At 47.5% G+C, this 12,368-nt stretch overlaps 1 protein-coding gene across 1 annotated transcript in view; it reads right to left on the bottom strand.

Annotated features, from left to right (window-relative positions):
• The window catches only part of LOC124042004 (ubiquitin-60S ribosomal protein L40-like), a 14,552-nt gene extending 4,166 nt beyond the window's left edge, over positions 1 to 10,386 (bottom strand). The window contains exon 1 of the mRNA XM_046360258.1: positions 10,320 to 10,386. The gene's annotated coding sequence lies outside the window, so the exon portion shown is untranslated. The remainder of the gene's footprint in view (positions 1 to 10,319) is intronic.
• Between the last annotated feature and the right edge of the window lie 1,982 nt (positions 10,387 to 12,368).

The following is a 12,368-nucleotide window of genomic DNA, read 5'->3' as shown; positions in this document are numbered from 1 at the left end:
TCAGCCCATGCCTCCCTCCAGTCCCTCGACTTCTTGGCCCTGACGGAAACATGGATCACCACAGACAACACTGCTACTCCTACTGCTCTCTCTTTCGTCCGCCCACGTGTTCTCGCACACCCGAGAGCGTCTGGTCAGCGGGGTGGTGGCACCGGATCCTCATCTCTCCCAAGTGGTCATTCTCTCTTTCTCCCCTTACCCATCTGTCTATCGCCTCCTTTGAATTCCATGCTGTCACAGTTACTAGCCCTTTCAAGCTTAACATCCTTATCATTTATCGCCCTCCAGGTTCCCTCGGAGAGTTCATCAATGAGCTTGATGCCTTGATAAGCTCCTTTTGTCATGTTTGTCATTTATTATCATGTCTTGTCCCTGTGCTCCCCATTCTATTCGTTTCCCTCTGCTGGTCTTATTTGGTTCTTCCCTCCTTCTATCCCTCTCTCTCCCCCTCCCTCTCTCACTCTCTCGCTCTCTCTATCGTTCCGTTCCTGCTCCCAGCTGTTCCTATTCCCCTAATCATCATTTAGTCTTCCCACACCTGTTCCCGATCCTTTCCCCTGATTAGAGTCCCTATTTATTCCTTTGTGTTCCGTTCCTGTCCCGTCGGTTCCTTGTTTAGTATTCACCATGCTGTGATTGCGTTTCGCCCCTGTCCTGTCGTGTTTTTGCTGTGATTGTGTATCGCCCTGTCCTGTCGTGTTTTTTGCCTTCATCAGATGCTGCGTGTGAGCAGGTGTCTCTGTCAACTACGGCCTGCGCCTACCCGGCGACCTGCAGTCTGTGGCCGCTTCTCCAGTTATTCCCCTCTACAGACTAGAGGATTTCTGTTATTCCCTGTTTGGACTTAAATAAACTCTGTTTCTGTTAAGTCGCTTTTGGGTCCTCTTTCACCTGCATGACAGAAGGAACCGACCAAGGAATGGACCCAGCGACTTCAGACGCTCGTTACACTGCCGTCAAGATCCAAGGAGCCATGCTCGGCAGACACGAGCAGGAATTGTCTGCTGCTCGCCATGCCGTGGAGAACCTGGCCGCTCAGGTTTCCGACCTCTCTGGACAGTTCCAGAGTCTACGTCTCGTGCCACCTGTTACTTCCTGGCCTGCCGAGCCTCCAGAACCTAGGGTTAATAACCCACCTTGCTACTCCGGGCAGCCCACTGAGTGCCGCTCCTTTCTCACGCAGTGTGAGATTGTGTTCTCTCTCCAACCCAACACATACTCTAGAGAGAGAGCTCGGGTTGCTTACGTCATTTCACTCCTTACTGGCCGGGCTCGAGAATGGGGCACAGCTATCTGGGAGGCAAGGGCTGATTGCTCTAACAAGTTCCAGAACTTTAAAGAGGAGATGATTCGGGTTTTTGACCGTTCAGTTTTTGGTAGGAGGCTTCTAGGGCCCTGGCTTCCTTATGCCAAGGTGAACGGTCCATAACGGATTATTCTATTGAGTTTCGCACTCTTGCTGCCTCTAGTGAGTGGAACGAGCCGGGCGCTGCTCGCTCGTTTTCTGGAGGGACTCCACGCAGTGGTTAAGGATGAGATTCTCTCCCGGGAGGTTCCTTCAGATGTGGACTCTTTGATTGCTCTCGCCATCCGCATAGAACGACGGGTAGATCTTCGTCACCGGGCTCGTGGAAGAGAGCTCGCATCAACGGTGTTTCCCTGCTCCGCATCGCAACCATCTCCCTCCTCTGGCTTTGAGACTGAGCCCATGCAGCTGGGAGGGATTCGCATCTCGACTAAGGAGAGGGAACGGAGGATCACCAACCGCCTGTGCCTCTATTGCGGAGTTGCTGGACATTTTGTTAATTCATGTCCAGTAAGAGGCCAGAGCCCATCAGTAAGCGGAGGGCTACTGGTGAGCGCTACTACTCAGGTTTCTTCATCTAGATCTTGTACTACTATGTCGGTCCATCTACGCTGGACCGGTTCGGTGCTACATGCAGTGCCTTGATTGACTCTGGGGCTGAGGGTTGTTTCATGGACGAAGCATGGGTTGAAACATAACATTCCTTTCAGACCGTTAGACAAGCCTACGCCCATGTTTGCCTTAGATGGTAGTCATCTTCCCAGTATCAAATTTGAGACACTACCTTTAACTCTCACAGTATCTGGTAACCACAGTGAGACTATTTCTTTTTTGATTTTCCGTTCACCGTTTACACCTGTTGTTTTGGGTCATCCCTGGCTAGTATGTCATAATCCTTCTATTAATTGGTCTAGTAATTCTATCCTATCCTGGAACGTTTCTTGTCATGTGAAGTGTTTAATGTCTGCCATCCCTCCCGTTTCTTCTGTCCCTACTTCTCAGGAGGAACCTGGCGATTTGACAGGAGTGCCGGAGGAATATCATGATCTGCGCACGGTCTTCAGTCGGTCCCGAGCCAACTCCCTTCCTCCTCACCGGTCGTATGATTGTAGTATTGATCTCCTTCCGGGGACCACTCCTCCTCGAGGTAGACTATACTCTCTGTCGGCTCCCGAACGTAAGGCTCTCGAGGATTATTTGTCTGTGTCTCTTGACGCCGGTACCATAGTGCCTTCTTCCTCTCCGGCCGGGGCGGGGTTCTTTTTGTTAAGAAGAAGGACGGTACTCTGCGCCCCTGCGTGATTATCGAGGGCTGAATGACATAACGGTTAAGAATCGTTATCCGCTTCCCCTTATGTCATCAGCCTTCGAGATTCTGCAGGGAGCCAGGTGCTTTACTAAGTTGGACCTTCGTAACGCTTACCATCTCGTGCGCATCAGAGAGGGGGACGAGTGGAAAACGGCGTTTAACACTCCGTTAGGGCATTTTGAGTACCGGGTTCTGCCGTTCGGTCTCGCCAATGCGCCAGCTGTTTTTCAGGCATTAGTTAATGATGTTCTGAGAGACATGCTGAACATCTTTGTTTTTGTCTATCTTGACGATATCCTGATTTTTTCTCCGTCACTCGAGATTCATGTTCAGCACGTTCGACGTGTTCTACAGCGCCTTTTAGAGAATTGTCTCTACGTAAAGGCTGAGAAGTGCTCTTTTCATGTCTCCTCCGTTACTTTTCTCGGTTCCGTTATTTCCGCTGAAGGCATTCAGATGGATTCCGCTAAGGTCCAAGCTGTCAGTGATTGGCCCGTTCCAAGGTCACGTGTCGAGTTGCAGCGCTTTTTAGGTTTCGCTAATTTCTATCGGCGTTTCATTCGTAATTTCGGTCAAGTTGCTGCCCCTCTCACAGCTCTTACTTCTGTCAAGACGTGTTTTAAGTGGTCCGGTTCCGCCCAGGGAGCTTTTGATCTTCTAAAAGAACGTTTTACGTCCGCTCCTATCCTCGTTACTCCTGACGTCACTAGACAATTCATTGTCGAGGTTGACGCTTCAGAGGTAGGCGTGGGAGCCATTCTATCCCAGCGCTTCCAGTCTGACGATAAGGTTCATCCTTGCGCTTATTTTTCTCATCGCCTGTCGCCATCTGAGCGCAACTATGATGTGGGTAACCGTGAACTGCTCGCCATCCGCTTAGCCCTAGGCGAATGGCGACAGTGGTTGGAGGGGGCGACCGTTCCTTTTGTCGTTTGGACAGACCATAAGAACCTTGAGTACATCCGTTCTGCCAAACGACTTAATGCCCGTCAAGCTCGTTGGGCGTTGTTTTTCGCTCGTTTCGAGTTTGTGATTTCTTACCGTCCGGGTAGCAAGAACACCAAGCCTGATGCCTTATCCCGTCTGTTTAGTTCTTCGGTGGCTTCTACTGATCCCGAGGGGATTCTTCCTTATGGGCGTGTTGTCGGTTAACAGTCTGGGGAATTGAAAGACAGGTTAAGCAAGCACTCACGCACACTGCGTCGCCGCGCTTGTCCTAGTAACCTCCTTTTCGTTCCTGTTTCCACTCGTCTGGCTGTTCTTCAGTGGGCTCACTCTGCCAAGTTAGCTGGTCATCCCGGTGTTCGAGGCACTCTTGCGTCTATTCGCCAGCGCTTTGGTGGCCGACTCAGGAGCGTGACACGCGCCGTTTCGTGGCTGCTTGTTCGGACTGCGCGCAGACTAAGTCGGGTAACTCTCCTCCTGCCGGTCGCTCGTCTCAGACCGCCCCCATTCCTTCTCGACCATGGTCTCACATCGCCTTAGACTTCATTACCGGTCTGCCTTTGTCTGCGGGGAAGACTGTGAGAGCCGCCAATAAACGCAGGATTAAGAGTCCAAGGTATTGTTGCGGCCAGAGAGTGTGGCTTTCCACTCGCAACCTTCCTCTTACGACAGCTTCTCGTAAGTTGACTCCGCGGTTCATTGGTCCGTTCCGTGTCTCCCAGGTCGTCAATCCTGTCGCTGTGCGACTGCTTCTTCCGCGACATCTTCGTCGCGTCCATCCTGTCTTCCATGTCTCCTGTGTTAAGCCCTTTCTTCGCACCCCGTTCGTCTTCCCTCCCCCTCCCGTCCTTGTCGAGAGCGCACCTATTTACAAGGTACATAAGATCATGGACATGCGTTCTCGGGGACGGGGTCTCCAATACTTAGTGGATTGGGAGGGTTACGGTCCTGAGGAGAGGAGTTGGGTTCCGTCTCGGGACGTGCTGGACCGTTCACTCATCGATGATTTCCTCCGTTGCCGCCAGGATTCCTCCTCGAGTGCGCCAGGAGGCGCTCGGTGAGTGGGGGGGTACTGTCATGTTTGTCATTTATTATCATGTCTTGTCCCTGTGCTCCCCATTCTATTCGTTTCCCTCTGCTGGTCTTATTTGGTTCTTTCCCTCCTTCTATCCCTCTCTCTCCCCCTCCCTCTCTCACTCTCTCGCTCTCTCTATCGTTCCGTTCCTGCTCCCAGCTGTTCCTATTCCCCTAATCATCATTTAGTCTTCCCACACCTGTTCCCGATCCTTTCCCCTGATTAGAGTCCCTATTTATTCCTTTGTGTTCCGTTCCTGTCCCGTCGGTTCCTTGTTTAGTATTCACCATGCTGTGATTGCGTTTCGCCCTGTCCTGTCGTGTTTTTGCTGTGATTGTGTATCGCCCTGTCCTGTCGTGTTTTTTGCCTTCATCAGATGCTGCGTGTGAGCAGGTGTCTCTGTCAACTACGGCCTGCGCCTACCCGAAAAGCGACCTGCAGTCTGTGGCCGCTTCTCCAGTTATTCCCCTCTACAGACTAGAGGATTTCTGTTATTCCCTGTTTGGACTTAAATAAACTCTGTTTCTGTTAAGTCGCTTTTGGGTCCTCTTTCACCTGCATGACACCTTTCCTGAGGACGGCTCACCTCTCACAGTTCTGGGCGACTTTAACCTCCCCACATCTACCTTTGACTCTTTCCTCTCTGCCTCCTTCTTTCCACTCCTCTCCTCTTTTGACCTCACCCTCTCACCTTCCCCCCCTACTCACAAGGCAGGCAATACGCTCGACCTCATCTTTACTAGATGCTGTTCTTCCACTAACCTCATTGCAACTCCCCTCCAAGTCTCCGACCACTGCCTTGTATCCTTTTCCCTCTCGCTCTCATCCAACACCTCCCACACTGCCCCTACTCGGATGGTATCGCGCCGTCCCAACCTTCGCTCTCTCTCCCCCGCTACTCTCTCCTCTTCCATCCTATCATCTCTTCCCTCCGCTCAAACCTTCTCCCACCTATCTCCTGATTCTGCCTCCTCAACCCTCCTCTCCTCCCTCTCTGCATCCCTTGACTCTCTATGTCCCCTATCCTCCAGGCCGGCTCGGTCCTCCCTCCCGCTCCGTGGCTCGATGACTCATTGCGAGCTCACAGAACAGGGCTCCGGGCAGCCGAGCGGAAATGGAGGAAAACTCGCCTCCCTGCGGACCTGGCATCCTTTCACTCCCTCCTCTCTACATTTTCCTCCTCTGTCTCTGCTGCTAAAGCCACTTTCTACCACGCTAAATTCCAAGCTTCTGCCTCCAACCCTAGGAAGCTCTTTGCCACCTTCTCCTCCCTCCTGAATCCTCCGCCCCCTCCCCCCCTCCTCCCTCTCTGCAGATGACTTCGTCAACCATTTTGAAAAGAAGGTCGACGACATCCGATCCTCGTTTGCTAAGTCAAACGACACCGCTGGTTCTGCTCACACTGCCCTACCCTGTGCTCTGACCTCTTTCTCCCCTCTCTCTCCAGATGAAATCTCGCGTCTTGTGACGGCCGGCCGCCCAACAACCTGCCCGCTTGACCCTATCCCCTCCTCTCTCTCCAGACCATTTCCGGAGACCTTCTCCCTTACCTCACCTCGCTCATCAACTCATCCCTGACCGTTGGCTACGTCCCTTCCGTCTTCAAGAGAGCGAGAGTTGCACCCCTTCTGAAAAAAACCTACACTCGATCCCTCCGATGTCAACAATTACAGACCAGTATCCCTTCTTTCTTTTCTCTCCAAAACTCTTGAACGTGCCGTCCTTGGCCAGCTCTCCCGCTATCTCTCTCTGAATGACCTTCTTGATCCAAATCAGTCAGGTTTCAAGACTAGTCATTCAACTGAGACTGCTCTCCTCTGTATCACGGAGGCGCTCCGCACTGCTAAAGCTAACTCTCTCTCCTCTGCTCTCATCCTTCTAGATCTATCGGCTGCCTTCGATACTGTGAACCATCAGATCCTCCTCTCCACCCTCTCCGAGTTGGGCATCTCCGGCGCGGCCCACGCTTGGATTGCGTCCTACCTGACAGGTCGCTCCTACCAGGTGGCGTGGCGAGAATCTGTCTCCTCACCACGCGCTCTCACCACTGGTGTCCCCCAGGGCTCTGTTCTTGGCCCTCTCCTATTCTCGCTATACACCAAGTCACTTGGCTCTGTCATAACCTCACATGGTCTCTCTTATCATTGCTATGCAGACGACACACAATTGATCTTCTCCTTTCCCCCTTCTGATGACCAGGTGGCGAATCGCATCTCTGCATGTCTGGCAGACATATCAGTGTGGATGACGGATCACCACCTCAAGCTGAACCCTCGGCAAGACGGAGCTGCTCTTCCTCCCGGGGAAGGACTGCCCGTTCCATGATCTCGCCATCACGGTTGACAACTCCATTGTGTCCTCCTCCCAGAGCGCCAAGAACCTTGGCGTGATCCTGGACAACACCCTGTCGTTCTCAACTAACATCAAGGCGGTGGCCCGTTCCTGTAGGTTCATGCTCTACAACATCCGCAGAGTACGACCCTGCCTCACACAGGAAGCGGCGCAGGTCCTAATCCAGGCACTTGTCATCTCCCGTCTGGATTACTGCAACTCGCTGTTGGCTGGGCTCCCTGCCTGTGCCATTAAACCCCTTCAACTCATCCAGAACGCCGCAGCCCGTCTGGTGTTCAACCTTCCCAAGTTCTCTCACGTCACCCCGCTCCTCCGTTCTCTCCACTGGCTTCCAGTTGAAGCTCGCATCCGCTACAAGACCATGGTGCTTGCCTACGGAGCTGGGAGGGGAACGGCACCTCAGTACCTCCAGGCTCTGATCAGGCCCTACACCCAAACAAGGGCACTGCGTTCATCCACCTCTGGCCTGCTCGCCTCCCTACCACTGAGGAAGTACAGCTCCCGCTCAGCCCAGTCAAAACTGTTCGCTGCCCTGGCCCCCAATGGTGGAACAAACTCCCTCACGACGCCAGGACAGCGGAGTCAATCACCACCTTCCGGAGACACCTGAAACCCCACCTCTTTAAGGAATACCTAGGATAGGTTAAGTAATCCCTCTCACCCCACCCCCCCTAGTTTTAGATGCACTATTGTTAAGTGACTGTCCCACTGGATGTCATAAGGTGATTGCACCAATTTGTAAGTCGCTCTGGATAAGAGCGTCTGCTAAATGACTTAAATGTAATGTAAATGTAATTTCGAAATCTCTGTGCAAGAAACACTTGGACGAACTTCAAAATCGAATGTTGCACTATTTTCTGGAAATTGTGCTGTTATTATACTGAGGCAGAGATTGTTGAGCGTAGGTCTTTCAGAGCATGCAGTTGCATGGTTTGCTAACTATCTGTCTGATAGAACTCAGTGCACTCAATTTGATGGGCTCATGTCTGTTAAATTGTCTGTCTGTAATGGTGTGCCCCAGGGCTCTGTACTTGGTCCCTTCTTATTCACTATTTCTATAAATAATTTAGACAAAAATTTGCAAAATGCACGACTTCACTTTTATGCTGATGATACTGTTATTTATTGTTGTGCCTCGTCTCTTACAAAAGCTTGCAAACGGCTTTTTATACTGTTCAACATACCTTGTGTCAATTGAAGCTTATCCTCAATACCGACAAAACAAAACTAATGGTGTTTTCTAAATCAATAAATAGACCTCTGAACCTTTCACTTATTATTAACTGTTGGGGCAATTGGATTGAGACTGTAACCTCATATAAATATCTTGGAATTTTAATTGATGACAGCTTCTTTTAAATGACAAAAATGGAAGCTGAAGTTGGGATTTTATTTTAGGAATAAGGCCTGTTTTTCTATTGAAGCCAGAAGGAGGCTAGTATAAGCTACATTTATGCCTTTACAACACTATGGGGATATTTTATATATGATTGCTTCCACTCAGTGTTTAAGATCAATTGACACCCTTTACCATGGAGCATTGAGATGTATTTTAAACTGCAAAACCATTACGCACCGCTGGCCTTCTCTAGTCAATTGTAGGCTCAGTCACTGGTATATTTACTTACAAAGCCATTTTGGGTTTACTGCCATTTTATTTGGGCATTTTTATTGTTCAGAAATGTGGTGGGCACTCTCTTCGTTCGCAGGACTTTATCCTGCTAACTGTGGCAAATGTCTGAACTGAATTTGGTAAAGGGGCTTTTATGTACTCTGAGTCATTGGCTTGGAATACTTTACAAAATACTTTTAAACTGGAAGAACTTGTCCAGAGTGTTTTTAAATTATTGATGAAGGATTTTGAGGCTGATTCCCTGACCTGTCAATGTTTTTTTATGATTATGTTATACTCTTGTGAATTCTATGTTTTTTTTTACTAGATTACCGATAGTTTTTCATGTTGTCTGTCTGTAATTGTGTAATGACTTGTTGCTGCCTATCTTGGCCAGGAGCTCTTGAAAAGAGATTTCAAATCTCAATGAGCCCTTCCTGGTTAAATAAAGGTTCAATCAAAATAAATCAATATTGTGTGCCAGATGTTAAGACTACAAACCATTATAAATGGTCTATTTGCGAGATTGACTTGTTATTTCAATAGGCATAGGCTACTGACTAAAATCTGGGTTTATAATTGCAATTCAAATTTGCCATGGTGTGCCTAGCTAGATGCACATAGCCACTAAAAGGCCAACATGTCATTTCAGGGAATGTCCACAATGCATCTGACATTATATGTGGAGAATGATACATTTGCCATAGAGCTGTGACCATGATCACAATTGATAACTTCCAATTTAATTTACTAAACATGGCCATTAACGATTTCATAATAACAAGGCTACGACAAACTGAGTTATTACATATTTATAAAAAATTGCCAGCTCCAGGTAGGGTACAAAAGTGACCTATATATTTTTTGATTTAGCTAGGCAAGTCAGTTAAGAACAAATAATTATTTGCAATGATGGCCTACAAACCTGAACCTGGACAATGCTGGGTCAATTGTGCGCCGCCCTATGGGACCAATCAATGCCAGATGTGATACAGCCTGGATTTGAACCAGGGACACTGCACTGAGATGCAGTGTCTTAGACCGCTGCACCACTCGGGAGCCCTATCGCCTTTTCAACATAATTATTATATCAAATGGTAGGCTATAGCCTACAATGGCATTCAAAGTAATACATAGTCTGCCTACTTGATGGCCAAAAAATGTAGTCTTATCATTCTCCACATTTAATGTCATTTTTATTGTGGACTCCGAAAAACAGAAGCACGCGAGGGAGTTCCATAACTTTCATTTAAAATGTTAACTCGCGCAGCGCTCCAGACCCTGGAACTGAGCATGAGTAAGACCCTTCGTTTGATATGGTTATCCATGAGAAAAGTCGACATTACAATACAGTTTACTCACCTCTGATCGAATTTATCTAAAGCACTCTAGTACGCCTAAAGTTATTTTACAATGCGTTGTCGCCGTTATAGCGCGGTTCTAGCGCGTTAATATGCTTTATGGAAAAAGTGTCTCCATAATGACCAATCTAAATAGCCTTAATACAACTGCTAAAACTGCTTCTCAGTCTCCGTGACTCAGCCTGCAGCACACACTCAGTGCTCTCAATGCACACACACTCCTCTGGCCCTCCCCCAATTCAATTAAAATGGCTTTGTTGGCATGGGAAACATATATTAACATTGCCAAAGCAAGTGAAATAGATAATAAACAAAAGTGAATTAAACAATAAAAAATCAACAGTAAACATTACACTCACAAAAGTTCAGTCACTCACTCAATCAGCAGCAGGTCACAGTGAAAAATATATATATTAAGAAAAATGCCATGGCGGCCGCGGTGCAATTTAGAAGTACACAAAAACGCGTCACCCATGAACAATACATTTTCACCCGCAACATAGTTTTCAATGTTGGCCAATTTTCGGAAAAACTCGACCATGGCAACCCTGCTGGGCTCCCAAACTCACACGTCACGCATCACATTACCGCCATCTACTGGTCTGGAGGCTTCTTGGCGGAGTTGGCGCGTTGACCACCAGAAAAAACGATTTCTTTATTAGCTACCTCTCCTGCGGTAAACACGGATAGGATTGCAAGTCATGCCATGCAAGAGGAAGATAATTGCCTACATCAGTTTACAAATGCTCTCCCGGGCTTTGTTTAAAAAAATCGGTGTTGCTTTTGGGAAGCAATCCTGCAAGTAGATGTCATATGTGTTGCAATGTCTCCCCTACCACAGTATGATTCATGACACCCCAAAACTGGTGGTCAAACAAGGAAATTGTTCCAGACGTTTTTCCACCATTCGTTTTTCCCATAGGGGATATTAGAAAACACTTGCAATAAGGGATGTGTTTAATTTAGGCTTACTCTGGTGTGACATTTTGATAACTGTAAATCTCTCTAGGACAACGTGAAGTTTATCAAAATAAAATGCTAATTAGCTGCTAATGTGGCTATCATAAAGAACTACAATTGCCACGATGATCTGGACGAGACTGCCGAATTGAGGCAAAGGTAAGAATTTCTGGATTGGCTAAATTCAGTAATTAATATTTTGGCAACATTTATTTGAATTGACAATTCTGTGAACTGTCTTGAGCACGTTTTAAATTGACACAATAACTGTTAGCAAAGGAGTCAGCTAGAAATTACATGCAGGTGCTTGCAGGGAAGGCTTTATTTTTTAAATTTTATTTAACCTTTATTTAAGGGAAAGGGGATACCTAGTCAGTTGCACAACTAAATGCATTCAACTGAAATGGGTCATTTGACCCAACTCCTGAATCAGTGAGGTGTGGAGGACTGCCTTAATCGACTTTGGCGCCCTGGGAACAGTGGGTTAACTGACTTGCTCATGGGGCAGAACAACATATTAGTACATTATCAGCTCGGGATTCGATCGAGCAACCTTTCTGATTTGTAGTCTTGCATGTCTACTTTGATGCTAATTAGCATTTTCGAATCTGAGCGTAAATAGAGCCAAATATATTGATACAAGTCACGTTGTCTGAGAGAGATTTACATGGTTATTAAAACGTCACACCAGGGTAAGCCTACACGAAACACAGCCCTCATTTGAAGTGTTTTCTAAAATCCCCTATGGGAAAAATTAATGGTGTAAAAACGATTGGAACCATTTTCCTGTTTGACCGCTAGGTTTTATGGGTATTTTGACACCACTGTGGGAATCTATAGCCTTTGCTTTCAGCGCTAACTCACCTGGTGGTGCAGGTGTGCGTATGGCCGCCAACCGAGGGGGCCGATGCGGCTCAGGTTAAGTTTAGCTTCTTCAGTCAAAGGTAAAGTTCTGCTTCTTGAGTCGTACATAAAATATGGATAAAGACTGACATTTAATACCACTTCATCCAAATATAATCACGTTAGGCTAGTCAAATTCACGCAGTTTAAAGACCTTGTTCCTCTAAAGTGAACCCCGAAGGCGGGAAAACCCATAGCCTAGTAAAAATAAGTATGCCTAGTCTGTGGGACCATACAAACACACATGAGTTATCTTTAGTTCTATAACATGCTCAAATTAATACATTGCATTGCATATGATTCAAAGTTTCACCCCTAAAATGATGGAAGTCACTGAAGGCATTAATTTCCAAAATTATGTTTATTAGGCCAAGTATTTTGTATGACCCAATAACCTGCACCCCTCCCCCAAAGGTCAATTGAATAAATTAAATACACAAGGTCATTAAACATCGGAAACTCAAAGCTTTAGCATATCAGTATATCAGCATTAGTATAAATTGGTCACATCAAAAGAACACCAATTACACTCTGTGATAGAAGAT

The sequence above is a fragment of the Oncorhynchus gorbuscha genome, linkage group LG08 (genome assembly GCF_021184085.1).
Source record: "Oncorhynchus gorbuscha isolate QuinsamMale2020 ecotype Even-year linkage group LG08, OgorEven_v1.0, whole genome shotgun sequence".
Lineage (NCBI taxonomy): Eukaryota > Metazoa > Chordata > Actinopteri > Salmoniformes > Salmonidae > Oncorhynchus > Oncorhynchus gorbuscha.
Note: the sequence above shows the minus strand (reverse complement) of the source record. Positions and strands in the feature narration are given on the sequence as shown.